The sequence below is a fragment of the Acinonyx jubatus genome, chromosome B2, assembly GCF_027475565.1.
Source record: "Acinonyx jubatus isolate Ajub_Pintada_27869175 chromosome B2, VMU_Ajub_asm_v1.0, whole genome shotgun sequence".
Taxonomy (NCBI): domain Eukaryota; kingdom Metazoa; phylum Chordata; class Mammalia; order Carnivora; family Felidae; genus Acinonyx; species Acinonyx jubatus.
In genome coordinates this window covers 105,768,004-105,787,589 of record NC_069385.1, presented here as the reverse complement: position 1 = coordinate 105,787,589, position 19,586 = coordinate 105,768,004, and the positions used below count along the sequence as shown (strand labels likewise).

General features: G+C 45.5%; 1 protein-coding gene and 1 long non-coding RNA gene across 4 annotated transcripts in view; one reads left to right on the top strand and one right to left on the bottom strand.

The window, feature by feature from the left end:
* Nucleotides 1–15,791, bottom strand: part of PLA2G7 (phospholipase A2 group VII) — a 39,735-nt gene extending 23,944 nt beyond the window's left edge. For 2 of the 3 annotated variants that reach the window (XM_027057611.2, XM_027057612.2), the window contains exon 1: nt 15,331–15,489. The gene's annotated coding sequence lies outside the window, so the exon portion shown is untranslated. Of the gene's footprint in view, nt 1–15,330; nt 15,490–15,643 lie in introns of those variants that run through there. The other variant, XM_053222714.1, reaches the window with a different exon arrangement.
* On the top strand, nt 14,860–16,799 carry LOC128315624 (uncharacterized). Its single transcript, XR_008298575.1, has 2 exons — nt 14,860–15,062; nt 15,757–16,799. It is a non-coding gene; the product is annotated as an uncharacterized LOC128315624 (long non-coding RNA).
* Nucleotides 16,800–19,586: the final 2,787 nt, after the last annotated feature.

Genomic DNA, 19,586 nt, shown 5'->3' with positions numbered 1-19,586 from the left:
AATAAAAGCTAGTGTGCCAATCGAGACCTTGAGATAGAAACAGGAAGTCATGCTTGGTCATCATCCCCTTTGTCCATAGGTGGTTCTGCTGAATAGATCTTCTAGGTTTCATTAAGGGCTCCAATATCTTCCAAACACTGTAATTAGCATCTCCCCTATAATTCTGGGGGAACTTTGTATTCACTGGCCTTCTCCCCCTCTGCAGGCTGCTGGTGCCCCCATAATGCCTGCGCACCTCTTATCATCTACAACCTGCCTCTTAAGACTTCTCAAATGTTCCACCTTTCAGCTTCTCACGTGGCTTCTCGGAGTGACAGCTCCCCAGTCTCGCAAGCTGCTAAAAGGTACTGGTGTGTTCATGGGGGCTTTCCTCATCAACTTCCAAAATAACAGCCCCTTCCTTTAGCCAAGCTCTCCCAGAGGCAATCTATCAAAGCCCCTGAAGATTTACTCCCAAGGAAAGAATCATAAACTATTGGGAAGAAATGCTTTGGGGAAAAAAGGCTTTTCAAAGTCCTGCAAGTCAGATCCTGTGGTCAGTAATCCACTCTGGCTACCCCAGCACCCTCTGGCCTCCAAGCTTCAGGCAAGAGTGAGCGAGCTGTGCTCTACCATTCGGTACGGCACTGAAGAGACACTCTATAAACTAGGGGACTAAATTGTCCCGAGTATAGTTTGTGATGTAACTTTTGTGTTTGAAGGAGATAGGTAACAGACAATACTTAAGGGGTACGAACAGCTCTGTTCTTGGGATGCAACTTCTCATAATTAAAAAAAAAATAGGAAAGTTGGTTTTTTTGAAACCATTTTTTTCTCTCTGTATTTGGGACGGTATCAGCGAGTACTCTCTCAGGAGGTTTAGTAGTGAAACAGGCAATCCTGGGCAATAAGTCCTTTTAAAACTAAACTAGGGAGGGGTGCCTGGGCGGCTAGGTCCGTTGAGTGGCCGACTCTTGATTTCAGCTCAGGTCATGATCCCGGGGTCGTGGACTGGAGCCCCACCTTGGACTCTGTGCTTAGCAGGGAGCCCACTTAAAATTCTCTGTCTTCCTCTGACCCTCTCCCCCAGCTCGCGAGCACACTCTCTCGTTCTCTCAAATAAAAGAACAAACCAAACAAACTCGTGATGTTATGAAAAAAGCTAAAGAAGTAATAAGATAATAAGAAAGAGGATTTTGATACACATTTTTAAATGCATTTTAATCAGTTTTACATTTTCTTTTCTTTTTTTTTTTTTAAGATTTTATTTTTAGGTAATCTCTACACCCAGTGTGGGGCTCAAACTCACAACCCTGAGATCAAGAGCCACATGCTCTACAGACTGAGCCAGCCAGGTGCCCAGTTTTACATTTGCTTAAAACCTGAATGAGCACTCCCTGGCCCAGGAGAAGGACTTGCTGAAGCATGCTTCTGGAAGTCTCCAGGAAGGCTCCTGATTAACATATCGTAGGCATCTGAGAAAAGACTTGGAGATTAGTTTTCCAGTGTCTCAACTTGTTGCCTTTGGTTTTGGTTTACGTGACTTTTCGCAGAAACTCTAAAGATAAACAAAGAAGTATGTTCACTGCAACTCAGTTCTCCTGAATATAAAACCTGATTACTGGTTAAGAAATTTTAAAAAGGATACGAGGTGTAAATGACTATCTTACCTACTTAGGTGAACATGAGCCCCACTCTGGGTAAAACAGGAGTCCTGCTTCAGGTGAGCCCCGCTTCTCTCTCTCTCTCTCTCTCTCTCTCTCTCTCTGCCCCTCCTGGGATTCTCTCTCTGTCCCTCGCTCACTTGTGCCTTCTCTCTCTCTCAAAAAAAAAAAAAAAAAAAAAAGTGGGCGAAGGAAAAGACAGGCCTATCTTATCGACGAGATGGGGCAAAACCACATAGTCAATAAAGACCAGAGTTGAAAACCATTGATTTTAAGAGAAAGAACTTTAAGTATGAGCCCTCTTGCTAAGCAGGTAGGTTGATCTAACAGTAAACATAGGGTTGAGTGGTTGGTTTAGGTTTACTAAGAGATGTGAATTCTTCAGTAATGTATTCAACTTGTGATATGCACGCGCCCTCACACTTGCCTTTCATCTTACTCTCCCTGTAGTCTAGTTGGGGATCTTTTGCCGAGATGCCCATGATGGTTTCCCCGAGCGGAGGCACCTGCCCCTCCCCACAGTGCCCACATATTTGTTCCTCCCAAATGGTGTGTACTCTCCCCCACAATGCACTGTGCCACAACAGCCTCTATGCCAGGCCATCCGTTGGCCCATCCCTCCACTCAAGCATTTCCTAAGCACCATCACTGTGCCTGGTCTTGAGAGCTAAATGGATGGCTGGCACCTATAAGCCAAACCCTATGATATATATATATATATATATATATATATATATATATATATATGCACGCCAAACCCTATGAAGGGAAATCGTGTGGCAAGGGCTCCAAAGCTAGGAGAAAATTTCAGTTTTGATAAATTTATTTATAATATTTCAATCAAAAAGTCTAAATGAATTATTCTAAATTAACATATACACAGGTTTTATGTGTGATTTTTGGCTTAGGATAGTCTTCATCTTGCATTACAGGTAGAGGACGGGGACGCTGTAGTATATTTGCAACACTTGTAGCTTCTAAAGGTCTTAACCCTCCTTTGGCTAAATGCAGAGGAGGCACAGAGAGAGCCAAGGATTTATTAAAATGCAATTTGGAGTATGAGATGTTTTGATAAAAGTGTTTTCGGTGCGGACAAAGGTCAATTTCAGGGGGTGGGCGATGCCGGGTGGTGTGGAAAGCCCTAGAAGAGGAGGTCATGCTGGAGCTGAGGCTCCCAAGAGGAGGACGCCTTAGCGGACTGGCCTGGGTTGATGAGGAGACGGAAGGCATGCCCCAGAGGAGGCTGTAAGTGAAGGCACTGTGGGGATGCAGCCTGGGAATCGGTGAGGCGTAGAGGGTGGTAGGAGACTGGAGGCAAGCGCAGGGGCCAGAGCACAGAGACCCTTACAACAGTGCATCTCAGGGGGGACTTTTGTCCTGCACGTAGTGATACGTCCCGCTGCGCCCAGCAGTGAGGGCCTTTCAACCAGCAGGTGACCAATGAAGATGTGCTGAATTAACACAGGAATGACTTGGGCAGTGCACAATGCTGTCTGTGGGTGTCCTTAGCCCAGTGACGTGTGTATGCATGTGCACGTGTGTGTGTTTGGGGTTTACAGGGGATGTAAAGTGCAGGGCTCTGGGGCCTCAGCACCGCCACCGAGCACAGTTGTGTCCCCAGGCCACAGTTCAGTCTACAACTCGTGTCCCCATGATGTCACGGCAGCCCCTTGACCCTTAAGCTCATTTCTTCCTGCTAGGTGAAAATTGTGACTCCTTGAATGATGCTCTCTCCTTCTCCCTGCCCTCCTGTTCCCTACAACTGAAGATGTGAAAGCTTCCCCAAGGAAAACGGAAACCCCAGGAGGACACTCCCTCCGGAGCCTTTCTCTCCGCCTTTGATTCAATTCCAGACCACGGCTCATCCCCCCCCCGCCCCCCCGCAGTCCCAGGCTGTGGCCCCACACCTCCTCATCAAGGGGATCTGAGCTCCTTAACGGTAACATCCGTTCCCCCAGTGCCTCCTCAGCACCCCAAAACCATGCTCACTCTATCCCATTACGTTGCAGTTAATTCGTGTGTCGCTTTGTCACATTTAAAAATCGTGTCCATTTTCTTACCCCAAATAGACTGAAGCTGCTCCTGAAAAAGGTCCAGTATCCTTCACCTTTTCAAATTTCGCCTTTTTATGGACCTTCACAATACATTCTTTTGGTTTCTAATCCATTTCTCTAGCTTTATTTCTTACATGAGCTGTTTTGTTGCTTCACGTGATTTTATTATAAGCAACTGACAATCCTCTCTGGAGGTATTACCCATTTTAGATCAATATGACCAAACAGTTCCCATATTATTAAAATGAAAAGCGCCAAAAAAAAAAAAAAAAAAAAGAAAGAAAGAAAGAAAAGAAAAGTGCTTCTTGCTTTTCTGAACAAAGGGCTACTATCACCGGCTACAAGTCCCTGGCTTTCTCAAACACTGGCTTCTTTTATCTTCTGATGGCCATTGAGATGTCTGAGAAGAGGACTAGGGAGGCCTCTGAATCCAAACAGAGGGATAATTCATAAGAAGTCTGTTAGCTGTCATGGTTCCCCTTCCACAGAAAAATACCTTTTTCCTAACCACGGGCTTTGAGTTAGCTAGAAATGTATTTACCTCTGAAAACGAGGGCCCTGAACAGTCTAATATTGACTTTGGACATTTACAACTGGAGAATCCAAGGCGACAGTGCTAAAACGTTTGATCCTGCAACCTTACTAATCATAATGTTTGAGGATTCGTTACTAACGGCGCCAGCCAATACAAAATCTTCATTGAGAAAGAGGTACCTGGCCAGGCAGAGCAGTAACTGGTAAGCCAAAGGCTGGAGAACACAGGATTTACCTTTTTCTTTAACACTGTCAAATTTACCAAAGCAAAGTCAGCAGTTCTAGCGGGAGTATAAATAGGTACTCTGACTTTTGGAAGGCGATTTGGCAAGCTTTAAGTTGTCCATATCCTTGGACCTTTTCACTTCATTCCTGAGATCAGCACACATGAAAAAATCTTATTCACAGGGAAAGAAAAGCCTAAAAATATAATGCACTATGGTGTTCATTCCAATTCCATTTATGAGAGCCAACCCACACATACACACATGGAAACCCTACGGATTTCAAGCAATATGAGAGTATCGTCAATGGGATTTTATTCAGTTACTAACAACATATTTACAAAACAATTCATTATGACTTAGGAAACCTTTACAATGCAATTTTGATTGGAAAAAAAATGATGCTGTGTAAAAATTCACACTAAAAAGACTATTGATATAATAAGGGTGATAGAATTATGTGATTTTCCCATGAAGTTTCATATTTTCTTTTACAATAAAACATAATGCTTTATTGTTAACAATTTAATTTTTTTCTAAAGTTGATTTGTTTATTTTGGAGAGAGAGAGAGAGAGTGAGCAAGTGAGAGAGGGGCAGAGAGAGAGGAAGAGAGGGAGAATCCCAGGCAGGCTCCGAGATGCCAGCCCAGAGCCCAACGGGGGCTTGAACTCACGAACGGTGTGGTCATGACCTGAGCTGAAATCAAAGGTCGGACGCTTAACCAACTGAGCCATCCGGGTGCCCCCTAACAAATAATTTTAAAAGAATATTTAGTAGAGTTGGTATGACCATGGAAAGTGTTTACGTTTAACATTAAGTAAACTGTTACGTGGAGAATAAAAAGGATTACCCACAATCTCAGATACATAAAAGAGGAAGAAGGAGTGCGGGGGATTGGGGGGCAGGGGGAGGACGGTGGGACAAGAAGAAGACCCAAAATCAATAAAAGAAATAACAAACATTTACAAAGTTTACCTTCTTGGAAGAGTTTTGTATAGGTAAAAACTGAAGGTAATTTTCTATCCTTTCTACTTTTCCCTTGGCCCAGATCTTAAATCAATGAGAACATTTACTTCAAAAAAAAAAAAAAAATCACTACTTTTTAAAATAATAAAACCTGAGAAGCATTTTCTTCAATTTTGACGCCCTGACCATGACATAAAATGCCATGTTGATAGATCAAGAAGACCCTGTAAAGAGAGCTCAAAGAACATCTTCTTTCTAAATCCATCTAAAAGTTAATACCTTCTTGGGGCGCCTGGCTGGCTCAGTTGGTTGAGCATGCCTCTTGATCTCAGGGTCATGACTCCAAGCCCCACGGTAGATACGGAGATTACTTAAAAAAAAAAAAAAAGTTGATACTGTCTTTTCTCCTGTACTTCCGTCTGTCCCTCAAGCCACAGTCCCCTACTTGCCCTTCTAATCTCAGCTGAGATCTCTATATTATTAACGCCGTGACCTCTGCTAACCCTCTGTTCCCCTAACGGTCACTAGTAAACTCTTATCAGGCATCATTTCCGTTTCTGAAACAAAAGACAAACCAAAATAGTAAGCAAGATGCCCACTCTTGAGTCCAGGATTTATGTCAAGAGGTGATAGGTAAACCTGTGTAAATCCCAATGCTGGTGAGAGATTAGGGCATGGGCCTTAACTCTACTGTTCTTGGTAAAGAGAAAAGAAATGGTTCTTTCACAAGTGCCAGTACTCTGTTCCTCAGATTCTTTCTGAAGAACTTCTGGAATGGGGGTATAAGGCAGACAGAATAGCGACACGCCCCAAATTCCACATCTTAATCCCCAGAACACGTAAATATGTTTTCACGTGGCGAAAGGGAATCACGGTTACAGATGGAATTAAGGTGGCTAATCCGTTGACTTTAAAATAGATTATCCTGGGGGTGCCTGAGTGGCTCAGTCGGCTAAGCGTCGACTTCGGCTCAGGTCATGATCTTATTGTTCACGGGTTTGAGCCCCGCATCGGGCTCTGTGTTGACAGCTCGGAGCCTGGAGCCTACTTCAGGTTTGTGTCTCCCTCTCTCTCTGCCCCTCCCCTGCTCACATTCTGTCTCTCTCACAAAAATAAATAAACATGAAAAAGACAGATTATTCTGGGGACGCCTGGGTGGCTCAGTCGGTTGAGCGTCCCACTTCGGCTCAGGTCATGATCTTGCGGTTTGTGAGTTCGAGCCCCGCGTCTGGCTCTGTGCTGACAGCTCGGAGCCTGGAGCCTGCTTCAGATTCTGTGTCTCCTCCTCTCTCTGCCCCTCCCGTGCTCATGCTCTGTCTTTCTCTGTCTCTCAATAATAAATAAATATTAAGAAAAAAAATTAAAAAAAAATAGATTATTCTGGATTATCCAGGTGGGCCCAATGTAATCATGTGTCTTTAAAAGTGAAGAGGTGGGGCGCCTGGGTGGCGCAGTCGGTTAAGCGTCCGACTTCAGCCAGGTCACGATCTCGCGGTCCGTGAGTTCGAGCCCCGCGTCAGGCTCTGGGCTGATGGCTCGGAGCCTGGAGCCTGTTTCCGATTCTGTGTCTCCCTCTCTCTCTGCCCCTCCCCCGTTCATGCTCTGTCTCTCTCTGTCCCAAAAATAAATAAACGTTGAAAAAAAAAAAAATTAAAAAAGTGAAGAGGGAGGGTGGCCAAAGAGGGCTTTGTGTCTCGAGACCAGACACCGTGCTGTGCAGTCCTTGGGTGCAAGCCAAGAACCCTGGGTTCAACACAGCGAAGTCCCCAGTCCCTGGCAGTCCCTCGAGGCTCTCCGAGTGCCTCTGTGGATGCCTGAGACACACACGCAAGGTGACCACCGCAGTGGGTGTGGATGCATCCGACAAGATGATGAGCCAAATCCTAGTGGTGCTCCTGGTTTGTGGCTCCCTCAGTCCCATCCCCAACGAGCAGCGGCGTCTGTCTGAGGTGGCCAGAGACTGCCAATGCCAAATGAGCAGGTCAGTTGTGGGGGGGCCAGGTCCAACGGAAGAACCAGTAGGACTGGGCCTCCTTGGGCTTTGCTGACGGTTGTCATCATTGCCATTATTGACACTGCTCAGTTTATGAACTCACGGCATAACTGGGGCTGTACGTTTCCTCCATCATATTTGAAGAGCTGACGCCCCGTAGCCCCGTGACATGTGTACAAGTCATACCCCCGGCCATAGTTGAACACTTCTCAGTGTCCACCACCCACTGCCATCTCCCGTTGCCCATGAATGCCAAAAAGACCTTGGGCACTTTATGGGGTGCCTGGCTGGCTCGATCAGTAGAGCTTGATCTCGGGATTGTGAGTTTGAGCCCCGCACCGGCTGTAGATTACTAATAAATAAGTAAGAAAATAAAATAAAATAAAATAAAATAAAATAAAATAAAATAAAATAAAAAAAGAAAGGTGCTGAGCACTTTCTAGAAACTGCATCTCAGGGCATTCTTTCTGGTATTCCCAGGAAGCATCTACCTACATAGCCAGATGAATGGGTAGCATGTGCCTCTAAGAACTCTTGGGATTCTTCAGTGGGAAAGCAAATATGCTGTAATGGGAATTTCGGCATTATCTCCTTTGAAAGACTAGATGTTAGACAAGTACAAATTAACCATCTGGCCTGTGGGGCGTTTCCAGTACAGGTGGTATGGCTTTGCTAGACATATTTAATCAGCTGGGAATAGTTAATCTCGAAATACTTCATCTCTTTGACTTCCCAGTTTATCTTTAAGAGAATAAGACGGCGTTTGGGATCTGAAAAAATAAATAAATAAAAGTGGAACAGGCTGGAAGAAGAGGAAGTCAGAGTGATGAGATGTGAGAAGAACTTAACCCACAATTGGTGGCTTTGAAGATGGAGGAAGGGAGCCATGAGACAAGGAATACGGGCTGCGTCTAGTGCCTGGAAAAGGCAAGGAGACGAATTCTCCCCTAGAAACTCCAGAAAGGAATGAAACCCTAAAGACACCTTGCGGTTAGCCCAGGGAAGTCGTGTTAGACTTCCGACCGATGGAACATTAGGGTAATAAAGTTGGGTTGCTTTAAACCAATAAATTTGTGATAAATCATTACAGCAGGAATAGAAAACTCACAGAGCACATAAAGCTACAGAATGAAAGCAGAGAACAAATATAGGCTGATTCACTTTCAACTAAAGTTAAAAAATAAAAAGTGCTTTAAATATCTCAAAATTGACCCAATATCAAACTGAATGACTGAAGAAGATAAAATCTTCCGTTTTGGATCTTTTACAATAGGATGAAGGCAGGAGACTGTCAATTTTCCAGCCCTGATTTCTAAGCAATCTAGTACTTTTTTTTTTATGTTTATTTATTTTTTTCTTTTTTTCAACGGTTTTTTTTTTTGGGGGGGGGGACAGAGAGAGACAGAGCATGAACGGGGGAGGGGCAGAGAGAGAGGGAGACACAGAATCGGAAACAGGCTCCAGGCTCCGAGCCATCAGCCCAGAGCCTGACGCAGGGCTCCAACTCACGGACTGCGAGATTGTGACCTGGCTGAAGTCAGACGCTTAACCGACTGCGCCACCCAGGCGCCCCATATATTTATTTATTTTTGAGAAAGAGAGGGAGAGAGACACAGCACCAGTGGGGGAGGGGCAGAGAGAGAGAGAGAGAGAGAGAGGGAGACACAGAATCTGTACTAGACTCCAGGCTCTGAGCTATCAGCACAGAGCCTGATGCAGGGCTCAAACTTAAGGACTGCAAGATCATGACCTGAGCCGGAGTGAGATGCTCCTCACTCACAGCGTGGAGCCTGCTAGGAATTCTCTCCCTCCCTCTCTCTCTCTGCCCCTCCCCCACTCACTTTCTCCAAATAAATAATAAACTTTTGAAAAATATAGGGGGAGGGGCACCTGGGTGGCTCAGTCGGTTAAGCGTCCAACTTTGGCCCAGGTCATGATCTCAAGGTCCATGGGTTCAAGCCCCACTTTGGGCATTGTGCTGACAGCTCTGAGCCTGGAGGCTGCTTCAGATTCTCTCTCTCTCTCTCTCTCTCTCTCTCTGCCTCTCCCCCACTCATGCTCTGTCTCTCCCCATCTCTTAAAAATGAATAAGCATTAAAAACAATTTTTTTTTAAATATATAGGGGGTGCCTGAATGGCATAGTCAGTTAAGCATCTGACGTCAGCTCAGGTCATGATCTTGGGGTTTGTCAGCTCGAGCCCTGCGTCGGGCTCTGTGTTGACAGCTCAGAGCCTGGCGCCTGCTTCAGATCCTGTGTCCCCTCGCTCTGTGGCCCTCCCCTGCTCACACTCTATCTCTCTCTCAAAAATAAATAAACATTACAAAAATGTTTAAAAAACTTAAAAATAATAAAAATAAAAATAAAAGCGTCAGTAAAAAGTTCTTGCCTCAGACTTGCTAGTACTGAAACTCAAAAAGAAAAAAGATAGTACCTAATCTATTAATATCATTTTTGCTCTGCCGTTTTAGCTAAGGGAATCAACACTTCATCTGGACATTGTCTCAAATGAATGCAAGACTCTCAAGGGACTTCTGCAAAGTCTCTAAAGCCTCTTATCTTGGGCACAGCAGACACAACTCTTGTGTAATCATTTCACAACCCAAGAAAAATGATAGATTCCAAAAAGCAAGATAAGGAGCAGTTCCCTGTTGTGCGAGTAATTTAATAAAACATACGCTCATAAGCGTAAGCACTGAACAGCTGCAAACAAAACGCGATGAACTGATTCTACTCACACGCTGAAAATGTGCACTCACCTGCATCTGGTTTCCAAACGTTTGGTGCCCTACATGGCTTCCAGGCCACAAATGTTAACAGTTACCTAAGATCGCTGGACAGTTTGCGGCCGTGCTGGAAGCATATCGGTATATTTCACCCCGGTTAAACCCCACCTCACTGAACTGGTCAGGTTTTGAGGACTTCAACAAATGACAGTTTATGCAGAAGGACGATCGCTGAACAATAACCAGACTGATAAGGGAACAAGGCAACAAATCAAAAGAAGAGCTGTTCAAGGCACCAGGGATGTTTTCTCTGGGGGAGACACGGATGGCACACGGCCACCATAGTTCCATGGAAAGAGGACATGTTGTATATACACCCAGACTGGAGAACTCTGTATCAGCAGCCTTTCAACAGTTACCATGTTCAATCAGAGGAGCAATGTAAATGCAGGTCTGGGGACTCCTAGCAAAGACACTGAAAAGGGGACTGTTGCATTGGCTAGAGGTAGAAATGGGATGCACAGGCTGGGCTAGGTAACCCTAAACCTGAGGTTTAAGATCAGAAGTCTGCAAGGGCCAGCCAGGTAACTCAGATGAGCTAAACGGGACGTGCGAGAAAGGAAAAAACAGTGGTGGGGACAGGGGCAAACAAGACCAGCTGAAAAGGAACACCACCACCCTGTTCCAGTTGATTGCTGTCATGTAAGGTTGATAGCTCCATGGTACTAGATTTTCTTCTTTCCAAGAAAAGCTGGGAAACCGTATTTGTATGTACAATCTACTGACTCTATTGATTTTTAAAGGATAGTGGCTAATTCAACATTTCAAAACATTACGGAAGTCAAAGAGAATAATTAGTCGTCTCTAGGAGAAACTATAATCTCTCCCTCAAAGATGCCCCCATTGGGGCGCCTGGGTGGCTCAGTCGGTTAAGCGTCCGACTTCGGCTCAGGTCACGATCTCACGGTCCGTGAGTTCAAGCCCCGCGTTGGGCTCTGTGCTGGCAGCTCAGAGCCTGGAGCCTGCTTCGGATTCTGTGTCTCCCTCTCTCTCTGGCCCTCCCCCGTTCATGCTCTGTCTCTCTCTGTCTCAAAAATAAATAAACATTAAAAAAAATTAAAAATAAATAAATAAATAAAAGGAATGATTAAAAAAAAAAAAAAGATGCCCCCATTACTCCCAACCCCAAGGGGAGATACAGATCCCACAATTATTGTCATATTTTGCCTGCAGTTTGAATCACCAGACTGGCCACTTCAAGCTAAAATCAGATGCCCCAGCCAATAAATAATTCATGGGGCCTGGGGCGCCTGGGTGGCTCAGTCAGTTGAGTGTCCGACTTCGGCTCAGGTCATAATCTCCCGGTTTGTGAGTTCAAGCCCCACGTCCGGCTCTGTGCTGACAGCTCGGAGCCTGGAGCCTGCTTCCGATTCTGTGTCTCCCTCTCTCTCTGCCCCTCTCCTGCTCGTGCTCTGTCTCTCTCTCTCTCAAAAATAAATAGACATTAAAAAAATAATTAATGGGGTCTGGCAAATGAAGATAAATGACGGCCCATTCCCAGAGCAGAATCCTCCACTGCACACAGTGTAAATGAGGAAGGACTTCTATTTCCTTGTAAACAGATACATCCCCTCTTAGTATGTTGCATGTCAAAATGAGGCAGGAAAGAGAAATAGCGTTGCCTCATTGTGGCAGTTAGTTGTCCCGTCCCTGAGACGGTCATCCCTACCCCAGTTGGTAAACAACTTTGAAACTCCTCCCTGGCCCTCTAATATTTAGTCAGTGATCAATCAGGGAAAGTTCAAGAGTCCCCTCTGAGAGAGAATGCTTCACTAAGGGAAGCAATTCCTATTCAACTCTGGGTCACAGCCCTCTCCAGAAATTCTGCTGCCACGTATAGACTTTCAATTATCAACAGACCTTTGCACTCAGATCTCTGCATACAGCCCTATCCAGGACAAAAGGAAATCTGCTAACTTCCTTGTGAACTGTTTTCAGATTCAAATACTCTGTTTTGAACTTTACCCGATCACATTCCACTCCTCACTCGCATCCTTTTACTCCACTCTGAGATGGCGCGTTTAATTGGTAACTCTTAGTTGAGATATTCCAATCTTCTGAGCAGATCAAAGTATTTTTTATGTGCAATACACATAATTTATTGTAACGAGTAAAGTAAGTGAAAAGAATGAAATCTATGGTAAACTTTTTGAAAACGAAGCACAGAAAATTCCAAGTAATGCGGCATTAGCAAATAATGCCAGTAATAAAGTCTTACCTCACCCTTAAGAGCATAATCAATCGCTAGCTTATTTATTTTTACAAGCTAAGTGGACCAGGCATAGCAATGGCATCCCCACCAAGTAGAAGGGAAGTTTGAGAGAAAAACATTAAGGAACTTCCTACTCTGCTTCCCCAAACAGCTTCTGCCCACCTACGGCTACCATCATCTTCTAGGTCACCATAAAAAGCCTGGGGCTAGTCTCCTTCTTGCCCTTCTTTCCCTGCAATCCATTCTTCACAAGGCACCGAGAGTAACTTCTGAGGAAACGTTAAGTCTATTATGGCACGCCCCTGCTTTCGGTTTACCACTGCCCTTGAAGTCCAGACAGTGTGCCCGAGCCCAAGAGGCTCTGCATGACCTGGCCCCTGGCCCTCAACCTGACTCTCTTCCCTCACCCTGTTCCAACCTTCGCTCTCTTCCCTCACCCTGTTCCAGCCACGCTGCCCTCCGACTATGTCTGGAACACACTGAGCTCGTGGTCAGAGCTGTGTGATTGTGGTTCCTTCACCAGAACAATCTGTCAATGTTCTGGGAGCTCATCTCAAGGCCATCTCTCAGAAAAATCTCTCCTTAAAACCCAATCTAAGAAGCTGGGCCTCTCCCACCATCTCTGTCTCTGTCTCTCTCTCTCTGTCTTCCTCCCTCCTTCTTTCTCTCTTTCTCTCACACACACACTCATCACAGTACTCTACCACAGCACTCTGTTGCCTTTGCTTTAAAACATCTAGTGGTATCTGAATTTACCTTGCTCATCCCTCGATTCTAGAAGGTGAACTCCCTAAGAACAGAGACCACATCTGTCTTATTCACTGCTCTATACTCAGTGCCAGGCACACAGTAGGTGCTCAATAAATATTTCTTGACATCAATGAAGGAATGCACAAACTTGTTATGAGGAATCAACTGGCCCATTGAATCCAATCACTATTGATTCTTACAGCTGATTTTTTTTTCTCAACTAAGTTTCTTTTTTTAAAAAAATGACAAGCCCATATAAGACTGTTTCGATTAGTGTGCTATGAGTCATACCTGTAAAATGGAGCAAAGTGACAGTGAAGGTACATAATAAGTGCCTGGCTTCATAGAGAGAGGCGGTAAGAATCTGCTGCCCGTCCCTTCAAAACACAAAGGTTCCTCAGAATTCTGGTACAATGCAGTTTTAGAACCAGACATTCCCCTTCAATTGCCCTTCACTCAATACTTTCTCTTCAATGCTTCACTTCAATGTAAATTTCTCAATACCTCCAGAGGTCAGTCTAGCCAATAACCATGGATCTTGGGGGAAAAAAAAAGGTTCATCAACCTTCAGATGAATCAAAGTACAAATAACCTGATGATCACCTTCCTTTCCAGGAAATAATCCGTTTTCTGGGGTGTCACTGAAAGGAATACAGATTCCTAAGCTCCGGTGACATTCCCAAGGGTTGCACTCGTGTTGCTCAGGTACCTAGTCGGCACTTGTCTCAATGCTCTATGATGAGACTCTCAAACAGTATGGTAAAACCTAACTGGGTAGGGAAGGCGTACTCCTCACTACTGAAGTTCAAAGGGCACAGACATACAATGGACAGGAAATGAGGAGCCAGCTGTCCAGGGCTCTCTTTACAGGAAAGCCTTGGGGTGCTGGGCAAACCCCTTCGACACCTCGGAAAGGATTTCTCTACTGTAAAATGAGTGGCTGAACCAGATTAATATCCCTCACAATTCATAGTGTCCGCCTTGAGTACAAAGGGTCCCGTTCAATGAAGAGCATCACCATGCCATCCACGGCGGCAACCCCTGCCCGAATGTCTGGGGAAGGGAGAGAACCTACAGTGCCCACACACAATGAGTGGAGGCTGGGAAATCCAAGGAGGTAGGTTCTCACCAGCTTCTAGGGGACCACCAGAATTCCCTCCCTGAGGAGATCTGTGGGGTGCTAGCAGCTCACCAGTCCCTTGTGGTGGCCAATACTTAATGCCCTGGTCTGTTGAGTTCAAGGGGAGCCCAAGATTTGGTCCTGAGCCTTTTGGGATTGTCAACACTTTAAGGGATACACTTTCCAGCTCCTACTCCCATACCAGTCTGTCTCCCAGCTCAGGATTCTCGCCTAGGTCAAAGGTAATTTGCACAAGTCTGATTTGTTCACACAAATCTCTCCCAAACCCGAGCTCACGTGTCCTTCAAGAATGGTGAGCTCCCCTTTATGAACCCTACACACCTCTCCCTCCTCCTGCCTCATCACCTCTGCGGCAACCGCAAGAACCAAAGACCTGAATGAAAGCCTGACCTTTTCGTTCTCTGGGGCTAGAAACTTCTACCAGAAGCTCCAGAGTATGATGGGAGGAGAACGCTCTCTGCTGTCTGGTTTCGTGTGGCTTTTTACAAGCAAGCTTCCCCTTTACTCTGGGTAGAGCCGGGGTGATGGTGTCTGAAGGGGGGGGGGGGGGCGGCGGGGGGAGGCGTGGGACCCGCGGAGCCTGTGAGCAAAGCAGAGGTAGTGCTTTTTATTACCCTAGTGGTACGGCAGCTACTCGGAACTGGTCTGGAAAACGCCACACGCCCCAAAGAGAAGTGTCCGTTTTGTCCCAGCACAGGAGACCTAGAGATGAGAAACCTCCCCGTGTCCCCTGATTCCCTCTGGGCACCGAATTCTTAGGTTAGGAGGGTTGCCTCCTCGGTGGGGGGGGGAACAGGCGTGGGAGAACTGGGCTCCAATTCCGTGACCCTCCCCGCAAAGATGCCAGCGTGCTGTCGCCAGGCGGCAGGGACGGCGAGCCGACCCCGGGCAGGACGCGGCGCGGCTGCCCCCCTCCCCCCCACCCTCCAGACGCCAGTGGCCGTGGCCGCTCAGGGATCGCCGGCCTCCCGCGCCGGGGCCGCGAGGGTCCGGCACGAGCCCGGCGCGCCCCGCGTTCGCTCCTCACCCGGGCGCTGCGGTGAGCTGCTCGTCTGAACCAGGAGCCCTGGACCGCTCCTCGCCGCCAGCGCTGCAGTTCCCCCCGGGGCGCGCGGCGGGCGGGTGGGGTGCGCGCAGGTTTTGCCCTCGGTCCGCCCCGGTGGGGGGTGGGGAGGGACGGGGCGGAGCGTGTGGCCGCCGGCCTCCCATAGGCAGACGCGCGTGGGAAGCCAGCGCGCTCGGGCGCAGCCGGCACCCTCCCCGCGGCCCCGGGGTCCCGCACCCCGCGCCCCGCACCCGCTGGATAACGCAACACGCCCCGGGGACGGACCCTAACGTGCCTCGGGTGGGTGCTGTGGCGCCCAATTTCTGTTCCCAGACTCCGGCCTGATCAGATCCGCTCCCTGCTGCACTCCGCATCCAGCCAACCTTGTCTGTCCTGCTCACTTTCCAGGCACTCTGCTTCCATCTGTAATCCCAAATAGCCTGCGCCTTCCTCATTTCCCGACCCTTGTGCGTTCGACTCCGACTCGGACACACTGGGCTGTGCTCAGGTTTGGAAAGCCTGCCACTGTGTCGGTTTCATTTCTGCGTGGAGATGCGCGGGAGGGCCATCAGAAGAGCATTTATGACGGGAAACGTAAGAAGGGCCAATCTCGTAGCTCAATTTAACACAATTATTTGGGGTTTAGCTGACATTTCCTCCGTTTCCCAATGCCTTCTCCTCAATCTGCTTTCTAATGAAAACATACTCATTTAAAACTTCATTTAGAGACTCGGGGAAAATAGTTTGAAATTCCTGCGTGGCGTTATTAAAGTTCTGTACGTTTAAAATAGTGATTTTTGGTTTGGGGTGAGGTGACGGAACGACTCTGGGCACGGTTTTGTTTTGTTTCGTTTTGTTTTGTTTTTTCACTTAAATCCCTTCTGCTTCTCAGTTTCCTCACCAGTAAAATGGAGATAATCAAAACACATCAGTCGACGGCCTCTTGGAAGAATGAAATGCCTGTGCATGTGAAATGCAAGGACAGAGCAGTCACCTGGGCAACAGTCACACTGTTATCTCATATCAGTATCTTTAAAGAAGCAGGCACTTATTTAAACCTAGCAGTAGATGAAAATTTAAATAAAACTTGATCAGCTTAACGACATTTTCCTGTACTTCCTGGGCTGACCTCCTGTGAAGCAAACTGTCCCAGAATATTCATGGAAAAGGGTACATGTGCCCTACGTAAGAGATCTCTAAGGACCTCAAGACCCGATGAAGAAGCTGGAAATTCAGCATCACACCTAAAAATGTGGTGGGCTTTGAAAGCAGGTCTGGAAGGCGAGTATGAAATACTGTATTTGTTTCTTTCAGTGCCAGCCAGCTCTATGCTTTTCCCATCATAATAAGGTCAGATTCTCTGATGGGATGACAGTGGTTGGCATTTTATAGGTTAGTGCCCTGAGAAAATACCCAGTGTAGGGTTGCCAGATTTAGCAAAAAAATAAAAACAGGATACCCAGTTAAATGGAATTTCAGATAAACAACAAAAGCTAAAAAGCTTTATACATATGTATAAGTAGGTTCCATGGGACTTGGAAACAAATGAGCAGAGAAAGGGAATCCCAAGACGACAGCTAGGCCTAGCCTGGAAGCCAACCCATCCTGATGAAAATAATAAGCTAGAGGAGAAAATGGGATTCAATAAAACTGAAGATATGATTGGGAACTTGGAAACCCCTGAAGCTCTTAGCTGGTGACAGAATGCAAAAAAAAAAATTAAAAGATTGTGGGGGGAATAAGCTTAGAAATTCCCTGGCTTACACCAATGGGTTACCAAGGCATAAATAAATACAAAGCCATAGGATGCCCACACACTGAGCTCACAAGATTAGGCGAATAAGGATAGAGAAAGGGGGCTTAGGCCTCCAGAATGGGGGGGGGGGGGGCGGTGCAGAGCCCCCAGGATGGAGAGGGAGGGGCAAAGGTCCCAAAATAAGGGCACAAAGGTGAAATAAACAAGATTAGGTGTTCAGGGTGGAAGCACCCCCCCCCCCCAATTTAGTACTATAGCATCAGGAAGATGCTATCTTAGTACTTAGATATTAGTACTATCTTCACAGGAAGAAAGGATCAAGTTAGGTAAACAGGTAAATTGGGCTATAGACCACTATGCTGCAGGTAAAGCAGCCCAGAGCAAAGATGATTAACAAAAGAAAAGGTGCCTTGTTAATTCTGAGGTCACATGTCCTACCTGTCCCATCCCCTAGGCTAGCTAAGATAAACAAGGGGGGTGCCTCAGTCTTCTGTAAACAACCTTCTACCTGACTGCCCAGTGTCAGGATTTTGTTTTGTATTAACCCAAACCCCTAACCCCGAATATCTTCAAGACCTCGTCCCTCACATCCACAAGTTAATGTTCACAGATTCATTGTCTCTTTGTGCACACCCATCACCATGTTTGTAAGCCTTCTGATCCCAATAAAAATGGGGCAAGTACCCTTATTTGAGGCTCTTGTCTTTTCCTGGACGTTAGCCATCTCTTGCTTTTCATCCTGCATCCTGCTCTTTTGCTGGCCAAAAGAGAACTTCAGATTTAGAGTCTACGACAAAAAAGAAAATTAATTAAATTTAAAAATTTAAAAATTATCCTTTGGATAAATACCTAGTAGTGCAAAAATGTTGATTCAAAGAGGCACATGCACCCCAATGTTTATAGTAGCACTATCAACAATAGCCAAATTATGGAAGGAACTCAAATGTCCATCAACTGATGAATGGATAAAGAAGATGAATCAGGAAGATGGAATATTACTTAGTGATAAACAAGAATGAAATCTTGCCATTTGCCACAATGTGGATGTAACTAGAATATATTATGCTAAGGGAAATAAGTCAATCAGAGAAAGATAAATATCATATGATTTCACCCATATGTGAAATGAAAACAAAGCAGATGAACATAGGGGAAGGGAAGGAAAAATAAGATAAGAACAAAGAAGGAGGCAAACCATAATAGACTCTTAAATACAGAGAACAAACTGGGGGTTATTGGAGGGGTGTGGGGTGGGGTGGGGCTGAGCTAAATGGGTGATGGGCATTAAGGAGGGCACTTGTTGGGATGAGCACTGGGTGTTATAGGTAAGTGATGAATCACTACATTCTATTCCTGAAATCTTTATTAAACTGTATGTTAACTAACTTGGATTTAAATAAAATTTAAAAAATAAAATAAAATAAAAGTAGGAGCTCCAAGGGAGGAAATGTCCAGGAAAGGCCTAACGCTAGTGTGACACAGCTTACAATAGATTGATTTTGAACTACTGAGTCGTATCTAAATATAGAAACTACATTTAAACCAGAAATCCAAGAATATACCTCTCTGAATGGCCCAAAGAAAAAAAATATGAGCAGTGTGCTCTATTAGACTATTGGAGACAATATTCAGATAGTCTAATAATGGGAACATTGCTTATTGGTTTTCAACTTTTAGAATCACCTTATAAACAAGCCAAAGTAGAATAAACTATGATTGTACAAGACAATGTAAATAGATTAATTTTTAAATGTAAAAATAAAGGTAGGTAGGTAGAAGGAAATAGAACTGGGGAGGAGGGTGGAGAGAAGGTTAGGTTACTAAGGGTCTCATTTTAGAAAATCGAGAGATTCTGTCTACAGTTGGTAGGACAGAAATAAAGTTCTGGATGTATAGCAATTCTGCAGAGGAGAGAACAAGTAGACAGCATGAATATACAGAAGTAATTCTATCAGGAGGCTCAGGGAAGAGAAAAGATAGGGCCGGTGTGTTTGTGAGCCAAATGCTCCCTCTCTTAGTAGAAATTAGATAGATAGTGCCTAAGATGACCGACTAAGAAATAATAGTACCAGGTATTATTTTGGAAACACAGGGAGATCACCAAAAATCCAACAAGAAACACTGTTAAGATTGATTATCTTTGGGGAATTAGACTGGGGTAGGGATGGAAGAGTCTGACTTTTCTGTTCTAGTACTTCTTTTCTGTTCTAGAACACCTTAACAATTTGAAGTATGTGCATGATTATGTTGAATAAATATTTGAAACTTTTTAAAATAGGAATTTGTCCAAAGGAAGGCTTCACAGAGAGTGGCTTTTGTGAATGAGTGGGAGGTCATCTGGAAGAAAGAAAGCAAGAGCACGTAGAATGCTGGAACAGAATGTAGAACTATATGAGCAAAGGCACAGGGACCTAAAGGTGAATGACGTTCCTTGGGAATGTCAAGTTCCCCACTGTGGCAAGCATCAGCTGTACAGATGGGG